General features: G+C 46.4%; 1 protein-coding gene across 2 annotated transcripts in view; it reads left to right on the top strand.

The window, feature by feature from the left end:
• Positions 1–583: 583 nt before the first annotated feature.
• The window catches only part of KIAA1958 (KIAA1958 ortholog), a 262,828-nt gene continuing 245,501 nt past the window's right edge, over positions 584–17,910 (top strand). Inside the window, exon 1 of one of the 2 annotated variants that reach the window (XM_069238652.1) lies at positions 584–1,008. The gene's annotated coding sequence lies outside the window, so the exon portion shown is untranslated. The remainder of the gene's footprint in view (positions 1,009–17,910) is intronic. The other variant, XM_069238644.1, reaches the window with a different exon arrangement.

The raw sequence follows: 17,910 nt of genomic DNA, 5'->3' as shown, positions 1-17,910 counted from the left end.
AAGTAAAAATTATGTCCTGAAATGGATGCAGTACTTCCCTTTACTAATATACTTCAATTAATCTATCCCTATTCGAAAGACTAGTGTCAACAGCACAAACTTTACACAACTATTGTTACTCAGAAAGGGAAGCACATATTTCTGACTTATTACCTTTGTACATTTAACCTGGGTCCCAGAGTAGCGTGATACTCCCCGCAAAGCGCTTCAACACCTCGTCAGAAGTAGCACGCGCTCTAGAAATTCTGTTACCCTACATCCTTTTTCTCCCTGCATCCTTCGGAACTCCACCATATACACATTTCTAGTTATCTCCTTATCCTTCATCACTGTATCCTTCTGCAACACATGTACTTCTTGCATCACCTCTCCCTCCTCTGTCCTCTCGCTCGTTTATCTGGCGGTGTCCATTTCCCCAATTGTTCCATCACACTACTACGTACAAAGTAAATGCAATTGCCGAATCACCATGGATTCAATTGAAAGTGCCCCATTCCAACATGGCGGAAACGCGTACGTCCACCTGTGGTGGGTACTTTTCAGTCTGCTTCTGTGCCCCGGCTCTCCGCAATAGTCCGGTTATGCGCGAGGAGCTCCTGTCTGGAAAATGGAGTGGCGGCGCCTCTGCGCGTTCGGGAGACGGGGGCGCGCCAAGACGGCTTCCGCGTGAACAGCTGATAGAGCATGGGTGCCGGCGGGTAGGAAGGGGCGACGGGGGCGCGCCGCGTGTTATTGCATACTTCCTGTTCGATATTTATGACCGAGTCTTTCATTTCCGGTAGCCGGACAGAGGGTTATTCGCTTCCCTGCGCTCGTCCTTTCCCATATCGTTCACAGTGGCTGTCCGAGCATAGTGGGAGGAGCCGAGCACACAAAGAAGGCATGTGAGGGGCGTCCGATGACTGACAGCAGACCTCCCCCAAAAATAATAACAACAAAGCGCCCCCTGGAGGGGTATGATAAGTGCAGTTTTGCTGAAGCTGCATCCCTGCGGCGAAACACCTGCAGGTAGGTGGGCATTGTGTGAAGTATAGGCATTAAATACCGCCCTGAATTCATACTTATATAAGGTGCACCCAGGGAGCAGACACGTAGTGATGAATCCGACTGATACAGGCATGTAAGGGCAGTATGAGGTCAAGTACATAAACAGGTTGGCCCGAAGAAGCAGATACACAGAAGTGACCCTAAGACCCACAGGTTGAACTAGAAGTGCAGACACAGTGACAGTCTGCACAGGCGTAAGGTGGTAGACATGAAGTTCATGGGACGGACAGTATAGAATAGAAATGCACTGTGCAGCGAACAGCTGACTTTAGTCATGTTTTTTCCCCGTCTGTTGCAGGGTTTAATTATGTTATTGCATTGAAGTGAAGAGATGTCTGGTGATCAGCCGAGTTAATGTTTCTTATTATAGAGCGGTGCAACACAGGGTTCTTACTTAATGGCCTTGCCGCTGTGCAGTCGATCTTTAAATAGCCCACTGGCCTGTCTCTTGTGTTCGGCAATGCTCGTTCTTGAATTTTAGGAATGCAGCTTTATTTTATTCTGAAGCAAGGAGTCATGTTTAATTTTAACAGTAGACAGGCACTACGTTCCTAGAGCTGTGAAAAGTGAAATAATTCATTTTATTCAAGCCAAGATGAACAGCAACAAAACGAGATGTATCAAACTTTGTTTGTATTTGTGTTTCTTAATAACGTTTAAAAGTGACAATAAACTTGGCACCGTTGAAAGTCAATTTGGAAAAGTTATTTTTTCAATATCGCATTTTTATTTCATAGTCCTCACTACCCAACAAGTTAGTATTTTAGATTTTTTTTTTTAAGTGGAATAGGATGATGGAAATACTATCGTCAAATGGTTCATGTATGGTTTTAGGCAATGCTTCGTCGAGATAATCTGTAGAGGAGTGTTAACGTGCGGACTACATCCGATGCTATCCAACTTGTTACACTACAACAAGCTACGAGATGTACTTTAGAAGTAAAGCAGGCATCAGTGCAACATTTAGGAGAGAAATGTATGTGTACTTTTGGTCTGCTGGGTCAGTAGAAAAACAGACTTGTGGGTTTGTGCGGCTACTGCCAACTATACATATACATCATGTTCACACAGTAGAGTCTGTTTGTGTTTTTGTGTCCCGATCGTCCAAAACACGTTTCTTGTTTTGCCTGGGGGAGCGGGGGGGGGGGGGGGGGGGGGGAACTATATTGTTATAAAACGTAAAAGAAATACATAAAACAACTTCGTTCTGTGCAGGTAATGATGCATTACTCACTAGAGAAATGAATGATCACTATGTAAAAAATATACAAATTACCCTTAAAAAAAACCTCCAAAAAACCTACAGATCACGGAACATTGTTGAAGGTGATATCTAGTGGGTGTTTAAAGCAGGGCCGCTAAGCACAGTTTGTAGATGTAGGGCTTTGCTTGCTCACTAATTGCACCCTAGGCATTGCCTCGAACCTCTAGTGAAAGTGGTTTAACAGAAGGCCAAGCTCTGCTCTCCGATCCGCCTACTGGTCACTCTGAAGTGAACTCTGGGGTGAGCTCAGTGGCTTATGGTGGCCAGACATCCCGGATTTCCCCGGACAGTCCTGGTTCTTAGAGGACTGTCCCTTTGTCCCGACGCTTCTCTTAATTTTAAATAAGTGTCCCGTTTTTTTGGACAAAGGTCAGATTATTAAATAAATATCCCGGTTTTTGGGACAAAGGTCAGATCATCTAGGGAAGCATACGTTAAAGACGCCTACAAAGTATGAAATAAATACAGTAATTTATCTGTTACCAGTACTTGAAATGGAAAAAATAAAGTGCAGGTACTCTGTGCCAGAGTACCTGCTTGTTTCTGAAAAGTGCCGGTACTCTGCAACGTTTTCCTTGAGATATGCCGGTACTCTCCCTCTCAAAATAAAATAGTGTTGGTACTCAGTACTGGACATTACCGTTCCATTTAAAGCACTGTCTGTTACTATCAGGAAACACAGACCCCTGTCTGCTCCCAGAATAGAGATGGAGTGGGGAGCAGAGAGAGGTTGGTGGGGGCTGGTTGGGGGTGCAGGGTGGGAGGTCAAGCCATAACTAATTTTATATATGTGTTGTAATTGTGTGTGTATATGTGTGTGTGTGTGTGTATATAAATATATGTATATAAACACACATGTATAGGCACACATTCACAAAGCTATGCAAAAAAACAGGACAGGCCAGATATAAAAGTGAGAGTAAAGTAGGGTGACCAGATTTCGAGGACCAAAAACCGGGACAGGTCAGACATAAAAGAAGGACTAAAGACATTACTCTCACTTTTATATCTGGCCTGTCCCGTTTTTTTGCGTAGCTTTGTGAATGTGTGCCTATACACGTGTGTGTGTGTGTACACACACACACACACATATATACACACACACATGTACAAGACTACATATATAAGATTAGCTATGGCTTGACCTCCTACTCTGCACCCCAACCCGCCCCCACCCACCTCTCTCTGCTCCCCACTCCATCTCTCTGCTGGGAGCAGACAGGGGACTGTGCTGCCTGACAGTAACAGATAAAATACTTTAATTATTTCATACTTTGTAGGCCTCTTTAACTTATGCTTCCCTAGATGATCTTACCTTTGTCCCAAAAACCAGGACATTTATTTAATAATATGATCTTTGTCCCAAAAACCGGGACGTTTATTTAAAATTAGGAGAAGCGTCGGGACACTGGGACAGTCCTCTAAAAGCCGTGACTGTCCAGGGAAATCCGTGACGTCTGGTCACCCTAGAGTAAAGTCTTTAGACCTTTTATGTCTGACCTGTCCCGGTTTTTGCTCCTCAAAATCTGGTCACCCTACGTGGCTTTTTAATAATAAGGGCATGAAGCACCTTATAAGATTTTTTTTTAGGTATTACTTGTGACTTTGCGTAGGGTCAAGATCAGTGTGGCTGCACAGCTTCCCAGAAGTGTTTTTTTTTTTTTTTTTTTTTTTTTTTTTTTAGTTTTTGGGTTTTAAGTATAATGCCACTACTGCAATTCGATAAGGTAACTAATATTTTTTAAGCCGCTTTCTGTTTTGAGTAAAAAACATACAACCCTCCATTTAGCACTAGTTTTAGTGCTATATAACACAAGTTGTAGTTAAAATTTCATTAAAATTAACCGGGACAGTAGTGTTTACAAAGCAAAATTTAAAACGATGGGAAATACATTAGTACAGGTTGTAATGTAACTTTAACTCCCAAACCCACCTTGCACTCTTTATAACCTCTCTGATTATGTCACATTAATAAGAGATCATGAATTGATCTGTTATATACTTAAAAATCACTGATGATATTGCAATGTTTGATATTATGATAGAATCACACTTTAATAGAGGAAGAGTGAAACACAACCACACTATTACAGATCTAAAATATAGTGTTATGTAACCACAATTTAATGTAATTTAAAGCAGTATGATCATCGTACAAACAAACCTACGCATCATGTCTTCAGTATTAGATGCATTTAGTTAATAACATGTCTGCAAACAATGAATGCACAATTACTTTTACGTAATTGCCATCAACTTCTTCCTGTGCTCTTTGGATTTAGTCACTCAATCATAGAATCTCTCTCTCTCTCACACACACACACACTTTCTCTCTCTCTCTCACTTCATGGTCAGATAGTAATTAAGTATGCTTTACTACCTTAGCTAATTACTTTCCTGTCTTTTTAGTTATTGTGTTGCAGGTTTGTTCCTAAATGTTTTTCAGTGGTTTTGGGGAGATGGAGGAGGTTCCCCTGAATTCTCACTCTCCGAGAGAACAAAATGATTAAAATGTTTGGTAAGATGATAAATGTAACGGGGAGTAGATTATGAAGGAAGATGTCACGAGAAGGCACTGTCACGGGGGGCACAGTTAATAGCAGTCAGCGTATGGTTTCACAGCAAATATAGTAGACCCCTTGCATGAACATTAGATGGCGAAGGGTCGTTTGGCCTGCAACCCACATGGCATTGGTTCGTGGGTCTGGCTTTAATACAATGCTAACACATGCAAACATAGGCATGCGCCATTGCTATTTGCATGCATGAGCACATTACAGTCAGGCCGGTTAGGCTTTGCCAATAACAAGTGTCCAGAGGTAACTAGCATTTTATTGTTCCAAGCTAAATTATATTTCAGCGTTTGGTCACTAGTAGCAATGTATGCAGTGCAATTAAGCATGTTCCAGTTTGGCATAATGTTGCGCCCATTGTAGGTAATTGCTGTAATGGCCTAAATATATCATTGGTCAAGGTTAGCGCTGTGCAGAGGACATGCAGTGCAGTAACAGCCACCTAAATTAAAATGGGCAGGGGTGCGTTTGGCTACAATATTTCAGAGGCTTGCACGCACTTTGGGGGTCTCTTGTAAGCAGCCACAGTTTGCGCTTAAGAGCTGCCGAAATGGTTGCACAGTGTTCGCAGCTTTTCTCTGTTTTGTTTCTCGTCTCCTTTACGACATTATTATATTGTGATGGAAGCTTCCATTGGTGTTTGTGCTCTGTGTGGTTTTGTGTTTGTGTGTTACCTGTGACGTGTGCGTGAAGGAAGACTGCGAAGCGGCTGCATGTGTTGTGGAAAATAAAACAAGACAAAAGGGATTGCTTTCTGCATACTATCAGGAGTGCCACCTTTCCTGGAGAAAAGTACTGGGCGTTTGCTGTTGTTTCAAAAGTCCTCAAAGGCGCGGACATGATTTTAAATACGACTCTAATCAACATGGAATGTATTTATTTGTTACATGACTTTTCTGCCTTTGTTACTGTTATTAATCAAGGGTCATTAACGCAACTCTAGAACACATTTATGAGAGTTTACTATTTATATTTGCTGTTTGAAGTATGTATAGATAAAGGCTAAAAAATACCAGTTTTAGGGAAATGTGCTTATGTTTGTACTGGCTAGACAGTAAAATACCTCTTGTACTGGTAGAAAACCTGCTAGGTGGGAACCCTATATACAATACTCACGAGATAAATAATTTAGCATTCAATGATTCGTTGTGCTTTTGAGATCTGAAATAGTACTCATTTAATGCTATGCAAACATCCCATAGAAGGTGGAATGATACATCAAACGTCCAGTTGTATGAGGTGAGAGACCCACAGAAATACTCTCTGGGTGGAGCCAAGGTTCACTCTTGGTATGTTTTAAATAATTTACAACAATATGACTTACAGACAGATGCACTGTAAAGGTAAACCTAAAAAGACACATGCATTTTTAACCAATACAAACTTCTTGAGGTGCTAGTATTACCTAATGGCAACAATAACAACTTTAAAAGTTATCAGCAGCCAGATTTCCCTGGTATGTGAACTTCGAAGAGGTCCACTGACCCAACTATTCACACTTCATAGCCATTCAGTTTTTGTAGGTCTGGGTTTTGACAGCATAGCTCACAAACATACTTACTTTAAACATTTTACTTAGAGAGGTCTTTGGGTACACATGCTCAAATCCCTAACTTTTGTGGTACAGCCTCTTTCAACCATTGCCTTGGGACTTTTTCAACCCATTCTTGGCTCAACCTGGTAGAATATTAATTTCTCAGCTAGTGCTATTGGCTGTTTGGGTATATCCTTCGACCTTCAGTCAAGTTCTTGCATTGAACTGCCTGAGAGACTACTGTACAGCTCTATCTGAATATGTTCTCTATTCCAGTTCCCTTCTTTGTGTCTTGCTCTAATGTGCTAATGCTGCTTGCATTACTACTTTAAACCCAGCCTTTTGACTTTAACAGCATCTTAGTATGTTTAGCAAGTGAGTATGTCTATCTCACTGATCACAGTTCACATCTGGCAGTATATCAGTAAAACCACCATTTGGCACATTCCACACTGAGTAGTATTTAATTGATGCCTTGGGAAAAGACCATAGTTCCCAAAGTAAGGTTGTCATCTGGAAGAAAGGACGACCTATTTTGCCAGATTTTTTTACTGCGGGAAACTGAAAGTAGTGTACTTGTTTAACATTGGGTAACAAAACTTGGCGTACTGTGGCAACTTTGAAAAATGGAGAGTGGTGTGATCTGGGAAAATACTGGATTACTTTTCTTGCTTCTACAATGGGGTTGTCACATCAACACCATTTTTAACAAGTGTACTTTTTGTATCACATCACCTACCCGAGGTGAGGGCAAGAGGCTTGGGTGTTTTGTTTGGCACCTAAATTGGACTCTTCTGCTTTGTATGTGTATTATAGTGATTCAAAGGTGTTTGCTCTTATTTTGATAAGTTAGCACATGTCAGGATGATTGTAAGATGCCCACTGTTCTTCCAATAAGGGTAAGGGCTACACAAATGTTGGCATTGCTCTACCGTAATATTAGGTAGTGGAGTCAGACCACAGGCAAATTCACTTTAAAAGTTAAAAAAAAATATATGCAATTGTCGACAGAAAAATTTGATCTGCAATTTCATAAGCATTACTTGTAAATGTCATGGGATTTTCACAGTGCTTCCAAAGGGGATATGTAGCTGACTGACATTGCATCAACAATGGTGCACAAAGAGACAAACTAATGAGAAGCTAATATTTTCATAGTGTCAGTGTGCTCTAAAAAAGATAGCATGTCAACTGAAAAGGAGTCCTAATAATGCTAGAGGCTTAAGGGATGTGAATGTGCTTTGAAATAAAAATGCTATTCCTGTATTTTGGCACCCTTTGTATACTCCCAAGTTAAATCCTGTTGTTATGCTGTGATAAAATGCTTAGCATTTTCTTCTCCGCAGGAATATGACAGTTGACTCATGTGCTTGATCTGATATAATGTAAAGCTTCTTAAAGGTAGCTTGCATGTGACCACTGTTAGACCTGGCATCCTTGGCGTGGTTTCCCCGGTCTTTTTGCCTCTGCTTCCTGTGTTTTTGATTGTGTGCTGGTCTTTGTTTTTTCTGGTTCTGGTACTCTGGGCACTTTACCGCTGCTGACCAGTGCTGAAGTGCAAGTGCTCTCTGTGTAAACTGTATGTATAATTGGCTTTTCCAGGATTGACATTTTTGATTTACTAGTAAGTCCGAGTAAAGTGCACTAGAGGTGCCCAGGGCCCGTAAATCAAATACTAATAGTGGGCCTGCAGCACTGTTTGTGCCACCCACATGAGCAGCCCTGTAAACATTGCTAGGCCCAAACCTTTCCATTTTGTACATGTAAGGCATCCTTAAGCTAGGCCCTAGGCAGTCCCATGGGCAGGGTGCAATGTATGTTAAAGGTAGGACATGTACTGGTGTGTTTTCCATGTCCTGATAGTGAAATACTGCCAAATTTGTTATTCACTATTGCAAGGCCTATCTTTCCCTAGGCTAACATGGGGACTGCCTTTAAATAGCTTGCAAGTGCAGTTTCCCATTGGAAACAGATAGAGAAATGGAGTTCGGGGTCTCTGAGATTACAATTTAAAAATACACCTTTTGGTAAAGTTGTTTTTTAGATTGTCAGTTTGAAAATGCCACTTTTAGAAAGTTGGCATCTTCTTGCTTAACTATTCTGTGCCCCTGTCTGCCTGTGGAATCCACGCTGGGTCAGACTAGCAGTTGGGCTGTTTTTGAATTTCCTTTAGATAGTGACACAAAAGGAGCTGGGATGTAGCCTGCATATGCTGATGAGTCTCCTGGGCTGGAGTGGGGCGGGAGAAGCTGACACTTACACCTGAAAGGGCTGTGCCTGTCCTTGTACAGTGCCGTTTCCATCCCCTGGTGTGTGTTTGAGGCCAGACCTGGGCAAGGCAGGATCTTGTGAACAGAGACTTTCCTTTGAAGTTTGTCTACTTCAGAGGCAGAAATGGGTTCAAGTAGTCGACCCAAAACTCCAGACTTTTAGATTACTTCTGGATCAAGAGGAACCTCTACCAAGGAGAAGAGCTGGAGGAGGAGTACTGCCCCTTTTCTTGTGCGTGTGGTTTGCTGGGTTGGCGTGCAGTTGCTGCTTCTGCCTTTGAGAGGTCAAAGACTGGACTTTCCTGTGTTTTCCTGCTTGTGAAGTGTCTCCAAGGGCTTGGACTGAGCTTACCCCCTGTTCTGACATCCCAGGGCCACCAAAGACTTCCTCTGCTAGCACCTGGACTCTCTTGCGGACTCTCTCCCTGCCAAGTGTTGCCTACTCCAGTCCCTGGGCCCTTGAAAGGAGAAGCTGGTGGAACCAAGACTGAAATCCACACACAGGAGACGTGCAGGCGGAAACTCTAAGGAGCATCTGCTTCGCTGCTGAAAAATTGGCGCACCACCTGCACCGTGGCTGGGAAATCGACACAACACCTGAGGGCAGCTGCCAAAATTGGCACATCACCCACGCAGCATGGCTCTTCACCACCCTGCGCCGGAATTAGGTGTCAAAACCACAGTGAACCTGCCGCAGATCGGAGGTTGGCTGTATGGAAATCAGCACCATCACTCTTCTGCGGGAAAGAAAAACGATGCATCACCTACCTGACCAAAGAAGAAACGACCCATGGCCTCACTTACGAGTAAGGAATTGACGCATCGCTGACTTTTCTGACACACAATCACCTGTGCGGCTTTGTTTTTCATGCAACCCAGGTACTTAGTTTAAAACAACACATCAATTGTTTTCTCTGGATTCAGACTTTTCATAACTTTGCTAGTGTATGTTGGATTTTTGTCATTTTGATCTTGTTTTATTTAGATAAATATTGGCTATTTATATAGACCCCATTTCTAACAACCACAATGAGATAAACATGGGTTTTCACATGAGCCACCCACACAACGCATCTACACTCTAGGTAATATTACTCAAGCTTGATCTACGTTCCTCACTCATCAAACCAAACTTGTTATATGTTCCTGTTACATCTTGTGTAATACACATTAAACCTTTGGTTGAATTAGAATGCCAACCTGGAACATACTTGGCTTTCTAATATTGTAAAGTGCAAGAGTATTTGCAAGCAGCTGTTGTATCTTTTCCACCACCTGTGGTCACATCACTTTTTTCCATTTGTCAACAAGAAGGAAACAGGAGGGACAGTCCTCTTCGCAACTGTCCATGCATCAAAACTAAGAGGACTGGTTCCCAAAGAATGTTAGGCTGGCTGGGGGCGTGGCCAAGATGGCGGCCAGAGCGGACGTTTTGTAAAGAGCTCCGCTCGCGGCCCACCACAAATCTGTAATTTATCTGTTCCTGTGGGTCCTGATGCCCGCTGCTGTACTGCAGTTCTCCCCAGTGACGACTGGGGATCCGGAGACATCCGTGACCGGGCGGCTTGCCCCTGTGAAGATAGGGATCCCTCTGTTGAAGCCGCAAGTGACGCGCTCACTGTGCGTCCCCCGACGCGGCTGCAGGACTCTGCCGGGCGGGGAGAATAGCCACCAGAATTGGTGAAGGCGATACACCATCGGGATCACTACAGACCAGGAAGGGCACGGAAAAGATGGAGGCGGCCCTCGCGCGTCGGCACTGTGGGCCTAGTGTTGATGCCTGGAGCTGGGCTGACCGGCCTGGAGGAGCGTGAGGCGAGTGGGCCTTGATGGTGAAGCAAGCTGCGGGCGTGTTAAGCACTGACCTTTTTAAGAAGCAACTGCAGGTGGAATAGAGCGCCGAGCTCTTGATTGTGGATCCGTGGCAGGGCAGGCTGGATCCTCTGTGGCGTGCCCGGAGCGCTGTGTGGCTGATGAGCGGACGGCCCTCCCCGGAGGCTTGAGGTGGTGCATCCTCCCTACTCCTGACCGGGGACCCAAGAGTAAACATACCCCAAACAAGGAGATTTGGCTCCCCCTGCCTTTTCCTCCCCCCTTTGACCTGGCTGAAGGACCCATAGCGTTGGGCGAAGGACCTGCGGGCACATTCAAAAATATGGTGTGGGGGAGGAAATTGAACGCTTACTGAAAACCGTCCTGTGTGGCGCCAGAGACATGCTGAGCGCAGCCTTACAGCTCGTCCAGGCCCTGGTACTCAATAACTTTGGAGCACAATCATTATAGTCTTCCCTGGTACTGACTCATACAGTGATCTGCTCGCGGGGGAAATTCCGTGCAGCCACAACGATGGAGAGGCTTGGTCTTCCGTGGTCAGACCGGCTGAAAGTGGTCCGGGCCGGATCTGTGCTCCTCGGCAAGAGCAAGGGGAGCCGTGGTGCGCATTAGAGGAATTGTGATCCAGTGTGTTAACGGGGAATAGCACAGCAGCACTACAAGCTATCATGGTCAAGCTAAAGTCATCTAAGACACATCTCAGCGCCGAGGGGGCCACGGACCTTCAAGCCGACACTTTACACAGGATGTCTGAAACATTGCGCACTCATTCGGCACAGTTTGACATGTTGCTGCAGGCGGTGTTGGACACTAAAACCTCCCTGGAGGGGAAAATTGACTCTTTAGTGTTGGAAGTCAACCTCCTCAGAACGGATCACCGTAAATTGGTGGACAGAGTCAGCGCTTAATACTGCCCAACCTGATATCTTCAACATGAAAGATCAAATTCAACGCATGGAGGCTGAGATAACACAACTGCAACGCAGGGCCGAGGACTCAGAAAGCCGCTCACGTAGGAATAATGTCAGAATCCAGGGTATTCCAGAGAGGGCGGAGCTCCCCAACGTGGAAATGTTTCTGGAGCGTTGGTTGAAAGACACCGTGCTGTCGCAGAATGTGCCTCCTATGTTGGTGGTGGAGCGAGCCCATCTGATCCCAGGTGGGCCGCCGTGACCAGGGTCCTCCCCCGACCGTTGATTACAAGAATTCTAAATTATCGCGACAGAGGTCAGGTCCTACAGAGCTTCAGAACTCTGGGCCCTATCCGAATGGACAACACTGTTATCACGGCCTACCCTGATTATACAGGAGAAGTTCAGCGTAAACAAGCCTCCTTCACGAGGGTGAGGCAACTGCTACACGACAAACACATCACTTATTCCCTCATATTTCCGGCCTGACTAAGAGTGGTGGATGGAGATAGGACCCTCATTTTCCCAACCCTGGAGGATGCATGGACATGGTTGCATGCCAAGGGCCTGGTGGATCCAGTCAAAGAAGACGTTGGACGCGAGGACTGGCTCACCCCGCGGCCTCGGAGGAAAAGGAGAATAGGTACCGAGGTTGAGGCGTGCCTGTCCAGGTCGGAGGCGGCAGACGGCCAGGCGCAAGCCTTAAAAGAGGCCAATATCTTTGTGACAGCACAGACACCGATTAGAAGTGAGGTCAGAAACACAGATTCAGGTTTGTCGCAGTGTCATTCAAGCCCCCCTTCATCACCGCTAATACTTGGCCCTGATCTCACTCCATGCACGGCTGACGACATATGAGACAATGCATATGGGTTGGAGTGACTGAGTTATGCGAAACCCATAGTTGCACCATGGGATGCGTGCAGTCTGCTCGGACCTGCTCTCGACATTGCTGATTTGAGTTCACAGCCCAGGAGAGCAAGTGTCTCCCGAAGTATTGATGCGGGCAGTGACGGCTGCCATGATTGACCTTGCCCTGTTGGGAAGGCTGCGTGCGGGATGCGTAGTGTCCGGGATCGTACAGGAAGTAAGACTATCCGCATAAGGCTGCGAGCAAGGACTGACTCGTGCCTTTCCCTGGCTGCGCCCGCGAATGGGTTTTCGAAAAGAACGAGATCGGACAAGTGCCACTGTATGCACCGGTTGTGCTGCAAGATCAATTGTTGTTTTGGGTTCTGTAAGTTCTTTATCTCTTCCTATTTCTTTTCTACACACAAGTACTTTCAAGCTCGCGGGGTGGAGGGGGGGATGAGTGAGTGGGGGTGGGCAGGGTGGCAGATTGGGTGACCCCTGGGGGACGGATGATTCTCGGCTGAGCGGGGAGTGCTGCGGTACTCCATATTTATGCCGTCATGGCCACATATAATATTCTAACTTGGAATGTACGGGGCATGGCTAACATCTCCAAAAGCTGCAGAATATATGCTTACCTCAAACGCCATAAGATACATATAACTATACTTCAGGAGACACATCTCACAGCTCATGATCTGGGTAATCTCGGAAGGAAGTGGTCGGGATCGGTTTATGGCACTAAGACATCGGCAAACGCGAGAGGTATGCTAATATGGATTGCCCCCGGAGTCCCTTATACAGTAAAGCACACTCAAATAGATGAGGAAGGCAGATATGTCACTTAGTGAATTGGATGGGAAGCAACTGGCTATAATGGGACTGTATGCACCTAACACCAAGCAGGGAGATTTTTTGTCATCCACCTCTGCGCAATTAGCATGAGATCCCTCGCTGCTCAGCATCCGCGGCGGAGCCTTTAATTGTGTCCCAGATGTGGATACAGACAGATCTCATCCGCCGCTCAAGGGCGCCCCCAGTAGGAGACTATTTCAGGCGCTGCAATCTTGGATGCTAGAGAGGAGACTTCACGATGTTTGAAGGGGCTTACACCCCCTGGATAGGGAATACTCCTTCTTCTCCCTGGTCCACTGTCTTCATACTCGCATAGATTTACTGTTAAGCTCACACGAGCTGACTCACTATTTCCATAGGCATCATATCTAGCCACTGACCCCTGCTTGCCGCTGCTCAGTGGGGCAGGACGACCACGCGTATCCCCACTTGGCGCCTGCAGCCAACCCTGTTACATGACCCCCCCCTTCCGTACAGAGCTGGCGGAGCGTATAGATTCCTATTTTGCTGTGAATACCCATACTGCGTCATCACGGGCGATCGAGTGGAATGGTCATAAAGTGGTGGGAAGGGGCATGTGTATGTCGATGGCAGGGGGGGGTTCGTCGCACTTTAACGCAAGAGTTACAAAACATTGAGGTGGAACTGCACGAGGTGGAGTGCGGGTGGCATTGGGCGCAGAGGGCAGGGGTAGATTGTTTGGGCTGAAGAGAAATTGGGCCGAGGTTGACTTGCGACTAAGGCAGTTTGATTATCAACACCATATAGCTCGGTTGCACTCTGAGGGGGACCGCTCTAGCAGGTTACTAGCCTGGCTAGTGACAGGCGAGCAGCAGCACACTCCCATAAGCGCCATCCGATTGGACTTCGGAGCCATAGTAAATACACAGCTAGAAATTAATGAGGCCTTCAGACAATACTACAGCACTCTGTACATGGCACGGCCCCCCCCACCCCCAAGGCGGCTGGAGGATTTTTTCCAGGCATTTCAATTAACTCGCCTGACAACCCCTCAGTTACTAGAGCTAGAGAAACCTATAGAAATGGATGAGAATCAACAAGCTTTGCGACAATTAGCCCACAATAAAGCTCCGGGAGGTGATGGCCTGCCAGCCGAGTACTACCAAACTTTCTCTACACAGACGCTTACAGCATATTTAGAAATGTTAACGGAGGCGTTCGGGGTGGGTCGGCCCCCGGAGTCGCAGCGTGAGGCGGTGATAGTGGTCCTCCATAAAAGATGCCATGATCCCCTCGACGTTCGGTCATATCGCCCCCTGTCGCTATTAAATTCAGATTGGAAATTACTGGGGAAAGTGCTGGCGAACCACCTTCTTCCGCTAATGCCAGTCCTGGTCCATCTGGATCAATCCGGTTTTATACACAGCCGTAACACTTTCATTAACATTAGATGGCTGCTGAGGGTTATGGCGGAGACCCCGAACTAGACTACGCACGAATTGCGGTCTCTCTGGATGTAGAAAAGGCATTTGACATTCTAGGCTGGCCTTTTTTAATGGGAGGTTTGAGGTGCTTGGGTTTCATTAAAACATTTATGCGTTGGATATCTGTACTATATTCAGACCCGAAAGCGAGAGTCAAGACTGGCGGGGTTATCACAGAGGGGTTCGATATAGGCAGGGGCACGAGACAGGATTGTCCCTTATCGCCGATTCTGTTTGCATTGGCAGTTGAGCCATGAGCCGCGGGGCTACGAAGCATGGCTTCACACTGGGGCATTCTGGACAGAGACGAGCACCGGATCATCTCCTTATATGCAGACGATGCATTAATATATTTACGTAATTACTCCGAATCCCTCCTGGATCTGCTGAGTCTATTGGACTCATTTGGTGATCTCTCTGGTCTGTGAGTGAATTGGTCAAAGTCCTGCCTGTTTCTGACGCGGTTGGTACCGGAGCCATAACAGGCCACAATCTCGGCTTATACCTTACCATGTTGTTACACTACTTTTAAATACCAAGGGGTTCATATATATCATGATGCCATAGATCTCAGGAAGGGGAACCTAGGTCGGACGATTAGGTCAATAAGAGGCTCTCTACCCTTCTGGTGTTCACTCCCGCTGTCCCCGCTTGGGAGAGTGGCAATCACAAAAATGATTGTTCTCCCACGAGTATTGTACTATTTTTCTGCCTTGCCGCTGGCACTCTCTAAGGCCTTCTTTGAGCCTCTGACTAGCCTGCTGACCGAACTGGTATGGGGCAGTGGGCGCCGGCGGGTGGCCCTGACCAGGATTTATATACCATTGGCGCAGGGGGAATGGGTGCTCCGCAGTATGAATTGTATTATGCAGCGGCACAGATACATTGGATTATGCGCTGGCTACGAGACCCCTTCAGTTCGGAGGGTCGGATGGTGGGTGCCTTCCTAGGCCATTCAAATGTGCTGCGATGGCTTATCGGTCCGGACGGTCCACCGCACCTCAGTAATACCCTGATGAATGTGGCTGGCTGGGTCTGGCGCCAGTATGTAATGGGGGGAAACGGCCCCCACCATATTCACCCGGGATCCCCCTGCTCGCTATCCCGGGCATAGGCAGGATAGCTGGACAACACGGACTAGCTGCCTGGTCCATGAAAAGTATACAGACTATAGGGGATATCTTCGAGAAGGGGCGTTTCCTAACATACGAAGCACTAGCAAACATGCACGACCTAGGGCAGGGCGGGTTTATCGCGTGTGGGGCGCTGCATCGCCTGGTGCGTGACACATGGGGAAACGGTAACAGCGAACCACAAATGACACCGGTACTACACGAATTGCTAAAGGGTGCGGGCATACAATCTGACATATCCTGGATATATGAAACACTACATGCTTGCCCTGAGGAGGCGCAGACACAGGCGAAGACTAGGTAGGATGCGGTCTTGCCCACGCCATTGACTCGCGTATGGATCACGGCACTCACCTCAACACGCGAGGTGTCACGTAACTCCCGCTTTCGGTACACACAATTTAACTATCTACACCAGACTTATTTACCTCCAACTAGGCTTAAGCACATGTTCCCACAGTCTGCCCCGGAGTGTTCTAGATGCGGGGACCCAGAAGCAATTTTTTTCCCCATATGACATGGAGCTGCCCTCCGGTGCTCTGTGCGTGGCATGATGTCACAACTCGGACGGCTGATTGGTCTGGACTATCTTTATCCCCTACACCCGAATCCTACCTGCTGGGGGTTCGCCTGCGGCGCATGGGGGGAAAGCAGGCACACCGGTGCGTAGACCTTGCGTTCGTTTTATTTAAACATCTCATAGCAACACAGTGGAAGTCACCGAGTGCCCCAGACACACACCGCTGGTCAACAGAATTGTTACACTGGGCCAGAGCAGAGGTGCAGGTACTGCGCACCCTCTGTGATAGGGGAGTGATGGTTAAGGGGGCGGCCACATGGGATTCCTTAATTGATCAACTGGAAAACAAGGACGATACCCGCCCACCCTGAACTGTGGCCTCCATGTTCATACATAAAGCGCATACACATATGGAGGTGGTAATGGGACCCTGGGCCTCGGATTGGAATGTCTAGTCTGTTGCTTTGATGCTGCACAGGTCTGCCCCTGCACTCTGCGCAATGGGAACAGTGACACTGATGAGACCGCGCCCCCCTGGTGAACCCGTCCTTGAAATCGACCCCATGCATGCAGGCACAGTGGACACAACTGTTAGGTCGCTATGTGTGGTCGAAGATTCCCTCTGGGTTGTCCCCCCCCGGGCTCTTTCCCTCTGCCTCCTGCCCTCCCCGCGTGACCGCTCCCCCTCTCTCTTTCCTCGCCTTCTTCTCTCCTTCACGATCATCCAGCCTGTTTCTAGGCTGCTAGCGAGCAGCTCTGTTTTTCCTATATCGGTTGTGCTTCACTGTATCTTTCTTCACTTAAGTTTTCGTTATTAAAAGTTCTGTTCAAGTGCAGTGATATATGGCATGATACTCTAATGTCAGGAATGTTAACTTTGTAATTGGCCACACATCCGGATTGCTGGGTGGAATTCAATAAACCTAATAAACAGATTAAAACATTTTTTTAAAAAGGATGGCGTGCTGTTGGTGAAGCAAGGAGGTTTCTGCCAGGTTTGGGCATCGTGCTGCAACTCTCCTACACCTGATTTTTTTTTTTCTGATTCGGATATTTTGGCAATCAGCAAATTGAGGCTAATTAAGCTGAAGCAGCATCCGACAGGTGATGTGACGCAAAGGTCAGGCAACTCACTGTTTTTGGTCTTGGCTCATTTGTCCCACACTCTGTCAGCCATATTTCCTCTTCAATTCTTCTGGTACTGCTGGCCTTTGTGTCACATGTAAGATGGCCTTTTTGTGTGATTGGGCAGTTGTTGATTGCTTATTAGTTTACACAGGCTTTTTGTGCCTCGGCACAGTCGGCATAGTTTTCTCAACAGGTGCAGTCAACATAGGAATTCTTCTTGGTCTCAGCCGTCAAACATCAGTAAATGCTGTATTTGTATTATATTTTTCATCTTGACGTTTTGTCCGGTGACAAATTATTAATCTTTATTTTTACCTATGGCAACTCCATCCTTATTTCAGCAAACAGTGGGGGAACCACCTATGAGTTGGTAACAGTGATATTGAGTTTGTCTGTGTTGAAGTACTCGAGAGTGAGAATTGTCCTCCTCATAGGAAACTATCATTAATAAAGCATGCATTAGGTGGAGTTGCATTAAAGGAATTTAAATCCTTACATCCTTTAGAAAATCCAAGCAACAGATTTCTATGAATATGCTATTAGAC

Source organism: Pleurodeles waltl, chromosome 1_2, assembly GCF_031143425.1.
Source record: "Pleurodeles waltl isolate 20211129_DDA chromosome 1_2, aPleWal1.hap1.20221129, whole genome shotgun sequence".
NCBI classification, from domain to species: Eukaryota; Metazoa; Chordata; class Amphibia; order Caudata; family Salamandridae; genus Pleurodeles; species Pleurodeles waltl.
This window is presented reverse-complemented; position numbering and strand designations above follow the sequence as displayed.